Source organism: Galeopterus variegatus, unplaced genomic scaffold, assembly GCF_000696425.1.
Source record: "Galeopterus variegatus unplaced genomic scaffold, G_variegatus-3.0.2 Scaffold469, whole genome shotgun sequence".
Lineage (NCBI taxonomy): Eukaryota > Metazoa > Chordata > Mammalia > Dermoptera > Cynocephalidae > Galeopterus > Galeopterus variegatus.
This window is the reverse complement of record NW_007726580.1, coordinates 369,404-382,255: the sequence shown is the minus strand read 5'-3', so window position 1 is coordinate 382,255 and position 12,852 is coordinate 369,404. Positions and strand designations below refer to the sequence as shown.

At 42.7% G+C, this 12,852-nt stretch overlaps 1 protein-coding gene across 1 annotated transcript in view; it reads right to left on the bottom strand.

Moving 5' to 3' along the window:
- MAML3 (mastermind-like 3 (Drosophila)) overlaps positions 1-12,852 on the bottom strand; it is a 451,859-nt gene that overhangs the window by 189,564 nt on the left and 249,443 nt on the right. The gene's annotated exons all lie outside the window — the stretch shown is intronic.

Genomic DNA, 12,852 nt, shown 5'->3' with positions numbered 1-12,852 from the left:
CAATTGAAATTCTATGGGGAAAGGTTTTATGTAAAAACAGTTCACAGGACTAAGAAATTGAAGACAAACTAAAGATTGGAGGGTGGGGAACAAAAGAAAAGAGACAGTTTAATGGCAGTACTCCTCTCATAGGGAAGAATCTGTTGTTATTTTCCAAATGAATGTTAGACATGCGACTTGGATGATCATGTATCTTACTTGAGAAAAATGTTAATATCTGTCTTAAATTCTTGCCACATCTTAATTGAGAACGTCAAGGAATTAAATCAATAATATTTTAAAGAACACTAAAAAAACCTCTAAGAGTATGGAATTCAACATATTTCCTGAGTAGCACAGAATTGAAGATTAATGCTGACTGTAACTCCAAACTTTCTTCCTCACCTTTCGGCACCTTTTGACACAGTGGCCCACTCTTCTAAAAGCACATTTCCATTGGTTTGCACAATATCATATTCTTCTGGATTTCCTTTTTTCTCTCCATCTGCTCTTTCTTAGTCTCTTAGGTACCCTTTCTTTCTTCTAAATGATGGGATTCTTCAATATTTTGTCTTAAACTTTTTTCCCTTCTGCTTATGTTACATGCTTGCCTAGACAATTTCATTTATTACAACAGCTTCGACTATCTTCTCTCTAGGCTCATGACCCTGAAACAATGTACTCAGCTCAGTCTTCTCTGTTGAGCTCCACTAAGTCCAATGTTCTCCTCCTGGGTATTCCACAGACATCTAAAACTCGACGTGTCTCAACATTGAACTTACTCTCTCTTGTTATTCAAACATTAGCCTCACCAATATTCCCCATCTCAGTATCTATCCAGTAACCCAAGTCAGAAACCTGAGCATTTTTCCTGAAACCTCCCATATCACCAATCACCAAGTCCTGAGGGTTCTACCTCCAATTTATAACTCTACCATGCCCACTCACCTCCACCCACACTGCTCCTATCCTAGGCCAGGATGCCATTATCTCTTGCTGGATGGTAACAACAGTCTCCTGACTGATCTCTTCACCTTGTCTCCATTTATCCAATCATCTGCCTTTTCATCTATCCTTTTACTCATTGTTTTGTTCTCCCTTAATCTATTCTCTATACTTTCATATTTTTCACAAAATATATTGCCCTTCCTATTTATAATCCTGTAATGATTTCCACTGTAGATTAAAATCCAAACTGGCTCCTGCCAAAATCGCCTGGCTCCTGCTCACCTTTCCAGCCTCCTCTTTTTGCTTCTCTCCTCTCCTTGCCCTCCCCCCACTGTACATTTTCTACCTGTTTTTCCCAAACTCTTTCCATCCCTTAAATCTGCCTCCAGGGCATAGTACTTGTTTTCTTTTCTTGGAACATACTCCTCTCCCTCCCTCTCCTCTTCCCTTGGTTAATAGCTGCTTATTTTTCAAATCAGATCTTAGATTTCTCTTACTCTAGGAAGTCTTCTCTTATATCCCTTCCACACCCCAACGAGGTTAGGTGCCTTCCTTGACCCACCTATACTGGGTTGGATATTCTGGAACTAGTTTTTCAAGAAAACTATACTTCCTCATCATAGCTTTTATTATATTTTGGGGCAATTGCTTAAGCATCTGTTTAGTGATCTCTAAGAAGGTAGGGACTGTGGCTGACTTGCTCACTGTATATCTGCAGGTCTGCACCCTGTGGTCAGGTTCATAGGAGTGGTTAATGAATGATTGCAAATTGAATGAATGGTTCTACTGTCTAACTCACAGTAGCTAAATGCGTTGAGTTTGAATCAGAGCAAGAGGCAGCCCCATTGACAGCCCCGTAAGAAATGCCTGATTTTATGACTTTACATTCCCAGTAATAGGACTCATGGATCTCTTACCCTAGAGAGTGTCACATCCTCTTAACTGGACTTATTTAAGAAGTCCAGTTAAGAAAAGTCTTGCTAACTCTATGGATTTATTAATTATAAGCCTAATTTTTCTATCTGCCACCTTCCTTCTGGCAGAAAGGGCCAGAGGATGTGGTTCTGGTAAAAGAGCTTGTCCTAGAGTAGGTACTGGGGAAATGCTTGCTGAATGACAAAGGGGAGACTAAACTGGGTTAGCAGGGGTTTCAGGAACTTCACACAGTTAAAGGCAGGAGGCAGAGTGATGCAGGGTGGGAGGGAGAAGGCAGAGCAGTCCTTCCACTTGGCTACTCTCTTATTCTTGGCAAAGGTGCTGTGTATTACAGAACCAGCAAAAGGAAGGAGTAGATTCCCTCTGGCCCTTCCCTCTGGCCCTGACACTTTAGCGCTCACATGGGGAACTGCCAAGACTCTAGAGGAGCCCATGTATAATAAAACCATTTGGAGATGATGTAGTGAATTTCAAGAAGTGTCATTTTACTGCTAGGTGCTTTCTTATAAGTAGAGAATTTCATTTTAAGAGTAAACAGAGTAGAAAGGGTTTTAGAGTAAAAATCTAGTCGAACCCTTATTCTTAAATCTTATATTTTTAATCACAACCCCAAGCTCTGTCTGCAGTCACTTGGTAGAGGATCCTGAACTGCTGAAAACAAGGCCCTAACTGGGACACACTGGAATTTTTTTTTGTCTTTTTTCCATGTCCGGCAGCGGATCGCAACCCTCAGTGTCGCCCCCGTACCGGACTGGGACCAGCAACGGGATCGCAACCCTCGGCGTTGCCCCCGCGCCTCGCTCAGCCAGTGAGCGGGAACCGGTCTATATGTGGGATCCGAACCCTCGGCAGGAGCGCCTCCGCACTTCCCAAGCGGCGCACTAGCACAGTGTGCCACCGGGCCGGCCCCAGACACACTGGAATTTGACTTCAAAGAAAATACTGATTCAATCCATCATATTAGGCAGAAACTGCTAGAAAATGACATTATTTATTGAACAAACCAGGAAACCATGGTTCTGATCATATAGGTATGGCAGATACTTGAACATAGCTCCAAACATAGCAGCAGGTTCGAATATCACAGCTTGAGGACTGAAAGGAAACGAGGCTTGGGGCCCTCAGTACCTCCTAAAGCAATGTTAACCTTCAAAAAGTAAGCGCTTGTCTGAAAAATGAACCTGACTTTATTTTAGAAAGCACAAGTCCACGATTCTCTTCTAGGTCATGTAATGTGGATGGAGCAGGACAGAAAAATACAGATGTTCCCTTTGTTCTTTTGTAAAATAGTGGTGGTCAAGACCATGGAGACAGACAGGTGTGGCTGGAACCCAGTTTCACCTCTTACCAGCTGAGCGGGCCCAGCCAGGAGAAACAGTATAGTACAGTACTATAGAAACAAGAACTTAGGCTCTGCAGTTTGAATGCCTGGGTTCAAAGCCAAGATCCCCTATCTAAGAGTTAATACATATATGAATGCTGTCTGACACTTAATACATGTTAGCTATAATACCCTCCATTAGAAAGTAAGTTGCACAAAGGCAGGGATTTTTCCTTTTTGTTTACTACTGGGTCCCCAGTAGCTCACAGTAGACACTCAATAAATACCTGTTAAGGAAATGAATCCTGAAAACTTATTTAACCTCTCCTAAGCCTTGGTTTCCTGCAGAGTAGGTTAATAATACCTAGCTCATAGAGTTACTGTGAAGATGAACTTAAACAAAATAATATAGAAGGCACTCAGCTTCATACCTGAGACCCAGTAAGCATCCACTAAACCTTAGCTTTATAGTTTTTAAAATCCAGTAATACAAATAGTCACAATGGCAACTGAGATAGCTTGCTTCCTGGATCTCCAAAATATAAATGGGTAGAATGATAATATTTCTGTTCCCTAGCCAGCAAAACCCTAATGTTTTCCAAGCATCTGGTGTAGCTTCTTTAATATTTACAACAAAAATCAAATTTGCAATTCAAACCCAAGTCCAAGTGCTAATGTATTCATGGCCTAGATTGTAGAACAGCAGAAGCTAGATTGTTGAGGTTCAAATCAAATACATTTTCAGCACACTACCTGAATGCAGCTGCTGAGTATTTCCTTTTCCTTGAGGGCCTAAAGTTCTCCACTGCTGGCCCTTTTCAGTGAAATCTTGATATATATTTCATGTATCAGTATTTTGAAATATAAGAAAGACATCGTTGAAGATGCTACGCTATGGCTTTTATGTTTCGTTACATCCAAAATCACAAGCAACAGGTCGAGATCTCGGATCCCTGTACTGGCCAGCTGCCCAACAAAAGGAAAAAAAAAAAAAGCACGATCTTTGCATCCTTTCTCTCTGTCTCATCTTTTGTTATATTGAAAGGTGGTCTGAGCACCTAATTCCCTCTTTATGTCCCTCATGGGAGACAGGAGAGTGGGGAGGAAGACAGAACTGGCTACGTTTTGGGGAAGGCTAACTAGCAAGCACCCTGCTCAGTGACTGCACACAGGGAAATGTCCCTGTGAACCCCCCACCCAAAGGATTCAGGTCAGAGTCTCCTCCCAAACAGACTTATCTTAAGAAGTCCCTGGCCCGTCTGCCTCACAAAGCCGGAAGCCTCTTAGTATAATTGCACCCTCGTGGAAGAATCACAGAACCTCTTTACCGAGCATCAGCCTCCTTGTTCCTGTATTAGTATTATTACATGTAAATATCTTCTCCCATGAGGGGAAGCTGTGGTGCCAGGAGCTGAAGTACACTGATCATCTAATGCCTGTGACAAAATGGGCTGCCATCAGGTGTCAATTCCTCTGAAGGAAACAATTCCTCCTCCATAATGGTTCCAGCATGAGTCTCTCTTCTACAGTGTGGCTTGAAACTGTGGTGTGTGTGTATGTGTGACAGAGAGAGACACATGACTATGTGTAGCCGAGAGACAGAATGGTTGGTGGGGGTGGGGTGACTGCAATCTCCTTAGACCAGTAGTAACCAAAATAGCTGTGCTTTTGGAGTTACTAAGACCCTTCACACCGGACTGTACTTTATCTTCATAGCAAACCTTTGGAGCAGGCTATGTGCTGGTCTGATGGGTCGACAGGGAAAGGGGCAATGTTTTGGAGGAGGTGGAACAGGCAAGAATGGGTGAACTCATAACAAAGAGGAGAATGGTTAAGATTACCAGGCCTCTGCCTCCATAGAGGGGCCCCATTTCTAGCTGATTCTTGAGGTGTCCCCTGGGCCAGAGTGTCCGTGATGAACGTATCTTTGCTTACTTTAGACTTTCAGCAGTGCTAGTGAGTTCAAAGAAACTCTTATTGCTCTGTCCCGGATTTTGTATGAAATTGGGCAGTATCACTGAGCTTGGGCATATAGATGGTGATACCACTGTTAATAATGAAGACTCTAAGGTGGAAGACACTGGACTAAACTATCATATTCCTTGTCTCCTCCTAATGATTCTAAAGGTAGATTATAACCATCTGCTCTGGGTTGAATATTTGTCCTTCCAAAACTCATATGGATATTTAATCCTCAATGTGGCCTTTAAGAAGTGATTGGGTCATGAGGGCTCTGAAAGCTAAAAAGAGCTCTCAGATACCCAGATGAGTGTATGTCATTGATCCCCAAAGCAGGCACTTGAAAATGGTGGACTTGGGCCGGCCCGGTGGTGCACTGCTACAGTGCGCCGCTTGGGAGGCGCGGCAGCGCTTCCGCCGAGGGTTCGGATCCCACATGCAGACCGGCCGCTCACTGGCTGAGCGAGGTGCGGGAGCAACACCGAGGGTTGCGATCCCGTGGCCGGTCCTGGTCCGGTGCGGGCGCGACACTGAAGGTTGCGATCCGATGCCGGTCACGAAAAAAGACAAAAAAAAATAAAAATAAAATAAAATAAAATGGTGGACTATATCGTGTTTTCAGAGTAAATGTACAATTTCTTTTGATTATTTTGAAATACTAGAAATGGACCTTAAGATTTTTGAGGACTCTAAGGGTTCAGGAAATCCATGTTGGGAATCACCAGAGAACATATGAAGCAATTTGTGGAAAAAAAAACGGAATCTGGAATCCAGAGACTTTAAGCAACATTGCCCAGGTCACATGTTTTCACATGTATATGAACCCAAAATGCTGGATACTTCAGTGGTTGAACTGTAAATTTGCATACAAAGTCTTCAAGTGGTTTTCACCACCTCCAACCAAAAACGCGAGTGAGCCTCCCCCACCAATGGCTAGAGACACAACTCATTCACAACAACTGAAGGTGAGGTTGAATCTAAGCGCGCAGATACTATCACTAATATACAGCCTCAAAGAGCACATTTTGGTCATTTTGATCTGTTCTGGTCAAACCAGAAGATTATTAACTGAAATCAATTTTCACATGGTTATTCTCTTTCCATTCCACCAGCAGATAATAAGCCTATGAGCACATGGATGAATTTGACTTGCTTATTTAATGCATTTGATGAGTGACCCAGAAGACTCATTGTTAGATATTTTAATTAGTAGAATATGAATGGTGTGCAAAACACTTCCAGAACTGTCTTCTAGATGTAAGCACCCTTCGAAAGGATCTTTTAAGGTTTATTTAGAGGCTGAATTTTCTTTTTTTTTTTTTTTTCCTTTTTTGTCTTTTTCACTGACTGGTAATGGGATCGCAACCCTTGGTGTCGAGGACCGGAGGACCGGGGGACCGGCAACGGGATCGCAACCCTCGGTGTTGCGCCCGCACTGCACTCAGCTAGTGAGCGGGAACCGGTCTCCACATGAGATCCGAACCCTCAGCGGGAGCGCTGCCACACTCCCAAGCGGCGCACTCTCCAGTGCGCCACCAGGCCGGCCCTAGAGGTTGAATTTTCTTTAGTGGTTTTCCAACTTTAACAAGACTGAGTTATCTGGGAAGCTGTTAAAAATGCAGACTTCTTGGTCCCACCTCCATAGTTTCTGATTTAGTAGCCCAAGGTGGGGCCCAGATTGGGATGCTGGGTGGGGGTACAATTATCTAAAGAAATTTAATTAAAACCTCAGATTCTTCTAGGAATCCCAACTTTCAGAAATTCTGATCTAAACTAATAATTCTGTGGGATTTTGACATTTTGGGGTTGATGGTTTGATTCTTTTAAATATATACATACACACACAAACCTAATGTCAATATAAAATGTTCCTGAGTTGCTTGGTGCTACTCTGAGGCATCTCATAAATGGAACTAAGAAACAATGCTCTCAATTGGGATTTTTCAAACCTCAGAGGACCCTGAATTCTACAGAAGCTTGATAAATTTCTACATTACTTTTCGTGAAAGTGCGTGTTTTTCTATATTTTAGGTTTCTCTGAGCACAGTGATATCCTAGAAAATTTCCTCCTCCCCATTATATACTTACCTTTACTTCCATTCAACAAATTGAGGGGGTGATATATGCCTTTGTGTCAAGCACCTTGCCAGGTGCTGAGGGGTCAACTCACTCCCAAGATCAAAGACCACATCAGAAAGTGAACACATGCCACACACATGCTGACAAAAGTTGGGTACATTTGTTTAAAAGAGATCTATGTGAAGGAGAGAGTACCACAAAAAGAAAAAAACAAATCTTAACACAACTCCAGAAGCCTCCCATGCCAACCTTGTACTCTCCTAACATTATTTCAGAGAGAAAATAACTTTACTATGTATGAATTAAAAAAAAAAATATATATATATATATATAGAGAGAGAGAGAGAGAGAGAGAGCGAGTATTGCCACGAAAGCCAAATATCTAAAGCTTCTCTTTGAAAAATATATATATATATAGAGAGAGAGAGAGAGAGAGCGAGTATTGCCACGAAAGCCAAATATCTAAAGCTTCTCTTTGCAACCACCTCCGAATATAACTAGCTTCCCTGCACCTGGTTAGTGGGAAATGTTGAATCTCTGGAAGTGAATGTCAGACATGAGCAGTTAAAAATCTCCATTGTGAAATGCTCCAGAAAGAAAAGGATCACCTTTCAAGGGGCCTTACCCTCTTAGTGGGCATCTGAAGTATCAGCTGAAGAGCCCTAGGGGAATACCAGGCACTGTGGAATCCCCAGCCCAGGGGAACGGGACCATTCAAAACATTCTGATATACTTTGAGGTTATTTTTAGAAATGACCATGACCTTTTTTTCTTTTCTGCTATGAGTTATATTTAAGACTTTATTCCCAAGTAGTTTTAGGTGCACACAGGCTGATGGTACCTCTTTTCAATGTTTAGCACATGGGTGCTCACCCAATTCCACCTGGGAGGTGCTAGAGCAAGATCCATATTGAATTACTCTTTGAAAACATTTCAAATCTTTTTGTGTGTGTGGCTGAATTTTTAGGTACGTTTTTATTCTTTAATATGCTTAAACATGTAACAAGTACCAACTGAATGCACAGCAACATATTGGGGATGGATCATGAAGCATCAGGAGCAGTGGTAGACAAGGCCCTCGACATTTAGAAACCCTAAGTCCCAAGGTTGCCTTAAATCTCCAAATTTCCAAATACATAAATGTTTGTACAGGCTCTTAGCTCTCTCTCAGTTGAATGAATAAATCATATTTTCATTGTAAATTACATGAATCCTGTGTACTCTTTATGTCTGAAGTTAGAAAGTTTTTCACCAGCTCCATACATGCAGTTTAAATCAGTGCATTAACAAAATTACTGATTACTCATTAAAACCAAGCCTGATATCTCCACAAATACCAAGGCCATATGATTTTCAAATCTCCTCACATAGTTTTCAGTAGAATGCCCTAAACTTACAAGTTTTTATTAGAGCCTTTGATTTACTGCTTACTAAATATAATTGACTGGGAGCTTAAGAGTTTTACATACATAGCTTTGGTTAATCCTCACAGTAACTTATGACGGGTGAGGAACAGGTTCAGAGAGGAGAGGTCATTTGTCCTAGGGCACATGGCAGAGCTCTTCTCAGTCCTGCCTGCCTCTCAAACCTGTGTTTTTACCTGCTCTGCTATTCTGCATCGGATGACTCCTGCCCCCCGTCAGCCTTCGGCAAACCTGGCTTAAAAATTCTGGGGAAGCCTTGTAGAGTTCTGGAGATGTCAATAAAAGAATCCCCTTTGTATCAAAAAAAAAAAAAAAAAATTCTGGGGAAGTGCTTTAGACACCTGTGTCCTGACAGTCTAAAGAGAATGTTTTCATGTCTTCAAGTCAGATCTGCCTGATTCACAGAAAAGCTCTGTGCTCCTCTACAAGGAAACATTTTACTCTGCAAATTTAGCACGTGTTTGAGAAGTGATGATAGCTGCAGCCCTGAAAACTTCAGGAGAGAGCAGATGTGTGCGTCTCAGTGGCAGCTTCCTTCACTCAGTAGCTTTCTGTAGGAAAAGCTCCACTGAGATCAGTAGCTGCCATCAGAATTCCACAACCTGAACCCTGAACTGCTCTGTCTTTTCATGTACATAAACATGCACACATATTACATTTATTTTTAAGGACAAGAAACAATTTCCTTAGGAATATCTCTTGGTATCTCTTACTAGAAGTCACGCATACACTTCCTATTCAAACACGCCTGTATACACGCCCTTGTATGACAATCTGAAATTCCTAATGGGATTTTATTTAAAGCTGTAAAGAAATGTCAGTGAAAGAGGTTGGTGAGGAAGAAGAGAAAACCATATGGGAAGAAGAGGGCAAATGAAAAGATCAGATCTTATCTGCATCATTCAGAGCTGGAGACTTACACCAACAACACAGACCACAGAATAGGCATGTTAGAACTGAGCATGAGGTTTCCATGTTTATTTTCCAGGAGGAGGGAGGTGGGAGGGAGGAATACTTCAGGGAGGCTAAGTACTTTTCTTTCCCTTGGGTAGGAATCAAGAATATTTTTACTTTAGTTTACTCAAAATGTCCTCTCTCTTCAATAAGAAATTTTCAGTTTTGTTTTAGTCTCTTCCAGGAGACTGTTTTCCTCAACGGCACTGAAGTTGCGTACCAGCTCAGGGGATGCAAATAGCCTCAGAGCACCCAGGCCTGACACTGCTGTTGAATAAAATCTCAGCACATGTTTATCTCCCTTTGGAAAATAAAGTATTGAAATAAGATCTTCTGGTCTATAAAAAGCCTTCTGTTTTCCTGAAAGAGGTCAGAATCCTTGTTCCCTGTGAGCTGTAGTTTGCATAAAGCAGCAGTCCAGGCAGCTAAGAGCTACCTCGTTAAAGAGAATTCTCAATCAATCTCTCTCTCTCTCTCTCTCTGTCTCTGTCACACACACACACACCCACACACACACACACACACACACCCACCCACACACACACACACACACACACACACCCATCTCAGTGAGTGAGCAAACGGGACGTCATTCTTATTTCCAGCCAGCACCTGACTCCCAGGCCTCCATTTCATAGCAGGTTTTTAATCTAAAGCTGAAGGCTAAGGGACTTGCCTTCATTTACCAGCAAGGGGATTGCCTTATACTCATGTCTTCAGAGTAACTTTGTTCACAAATAGGAAACGAGAGGAAGAATTAGAGGATTTTTTTTTCTCTTCAGGATGAATCACCCATGGGTGAAGATGGCCAAATGTAGACAGGCACGTTCTCACATACAGGAAACATGGAGGTGATTTAACCCACGCTGAAAATGTTCACCCGGGCAGCGGTGTGCACCACGCATTCAATCCATACACAGCAGCGCTCTGGAGCCTGTCGGCAGAGCTTTCATCTGTGGGGAGAAGCTGCTCGGCTTCATCCCACCAGCTGAAATTCATTTTTCAAAAGAAATTAGACCAAGGTGCTGTTGTTATAGCAACAGTCAGAGTCATTTACACAGCCTCTTCCCCACAACCTCACTCTGACTTCTGTGGGCAGTGATTTCAATTATGTACAGGGAGTGACCAAGGCTGAGCCTGAGTGGATGCTTTGTTAGCCCTTTGAGAAGCAGAAGCCTAAATCCTCTATGTTCAATCTAAAGTTAGGGGACATTCGGACTTCACCGTGTTCCAGAGTTCTCCCAGTCCTGAAAGTCTGACGAGCAGTGAAGACAGGCAAAAAACCACTGGATCCAGTGTTTTCATCTCCTGGGTAGAAACTGAATGTGTGGCCACTGAATTTCCTGGGTTAACCAAGTACTTGCCATTTCAGAATAGAAGTTTCCAGTGAGGTCGGTACTAGAATACTTCAAAAAGTTCATGGAAAATGGAATTAAAAGATAATATGAATCTTTCCATGAACTTTCTGAAGACCCCTCATCATGACAGCAATGGATCCTGAAGCGACTTCACTACTTTAGTCCTCCAGAACTTTATTCTGGGTGTGTGGAATTCCCAATACCCTACCCCACTCCAACCTTTGAAAGCAACAATCAAATCCAGAATGCTCCTTTCTTGATGAAAGTGTGCACTCATTATGGCAAATAACTTCCCCGAGAAGTGCAGCAATGTCGTTGTCTACATTCACCCTTGGGTACACAAAGGTGGTAAAAATCTACGAAGCCAGTGCCCATGACTAATGTTTTAGGCTGAATTGTGTCTCCCCCCTCCCCACCCCCAATTCATATATGGACGTGCTAACTCCCAGTACCTCAGACTGTGACTGTGTTTGGATAGTCTTTAAAGAGGTAATCAAGTTAAAACGAGGTCATTAGGGCGGGCCCTGATCCAATATGACTGGCGTCCTTATAAAAAGAAGAGATTAGGACATAGGTACAGAGGGAAGACCATGGGAAGGCACAGGAAAAATATGACCATCTACCATCCAAGAAGAGGGAACTAACTTAGTACACTTGTGATGCTATTACATAATATCTGAGACTGGGTAATTTATAAAGATCAGAAATTAATTTCTGACAGTTCAAAACTGTTCCCGGAGACTTAGTAAATGTTACTTTACAGTGATAATCTACCAGACCTCAGAGAGATACACACAGGGAAAACCAAGGCACAGAGACTAGGGCCACACGTAACCCAGAGGAAGAAGGAATGACAGTCACGATTCCCTGCTCCAGCCCTGCGCTCCCTGCAATAAATCACGTTGCCTGTAACAGGTTCAGAGTTTGTCAAATTTCTGTTCAAGAAAAGTCTAACATGAAGGTGCTGGCAGGGCTGGCATCTGGTGCAGCCCCTTCCTCATAGATGGCCCAGTCTAGGATTCCTCACATGGCGGGAGGGGAGGAAGGGCAAAAGGCAAAGGCCTAAGCTAGCTCCCTCCAGCCCTGTTATGAGGCACTAATCCAAGTGCTCATGACTTAATCACTTCCCCAAAGGCTCCACCTCTTAATACCACCATATTGAGGATTAAGTTTCAGTACATGAATTCTGGGAGACATTCAGATCACAGCAAGGCCTCAGAAGAAATCAACCCTGCTGGTACCTTGATCTTGAACTTTCAGCCTCCAGACCTGGGAGGGAAAAAATGTCTGTTGTTTAAGCCACCCAGTGTATAATACATTGTTATGGCAGCCCTAGCAAACTAATAAAACTAATAATTTGTTTTAAACATATCTCTGTCTTCTCAGTGTCTCACATAGGTTAGGTGCTCAATGACTATTTCAAAGAAATACCTTGCATAAATTTGTTCATGCTTTGATTAAACTAACTGCACACCTACTGGCTGCTTGGTTCTATATCAGCACTAGGGACACACTAGTGAACAGGAGTCATTCTCTGACATCAAGAGCCTTCAGAACGAAGAGGACAAAAAGCAGATAAACAAGAAGAATGTAGTCTGCAGTAGGAGCCCATGCTGTGGAGCACATAGGAGGGGGATGCCACACAGTCCAGCCGAGGTCAGGCTTCCTGGAGGGACTGACATGTAAGCTAAGACTTCAGGGATTCATAGTGAGGTGAAGACAGCCCAGGCAGAGGGAACACAGGCTTTGGCCAGAGGAGAAAGAAGTATGCTTTTAAGTGAAACCTCAAGTAGTTGTTTCTGGCTTGGGCCAGAGCGTAAGGTGGAAACACCGAGAGACCGGTGGAGCAGCAAGAGCTATCAAGATCATGAAGAGCTGGAATGCCATGTTAAGA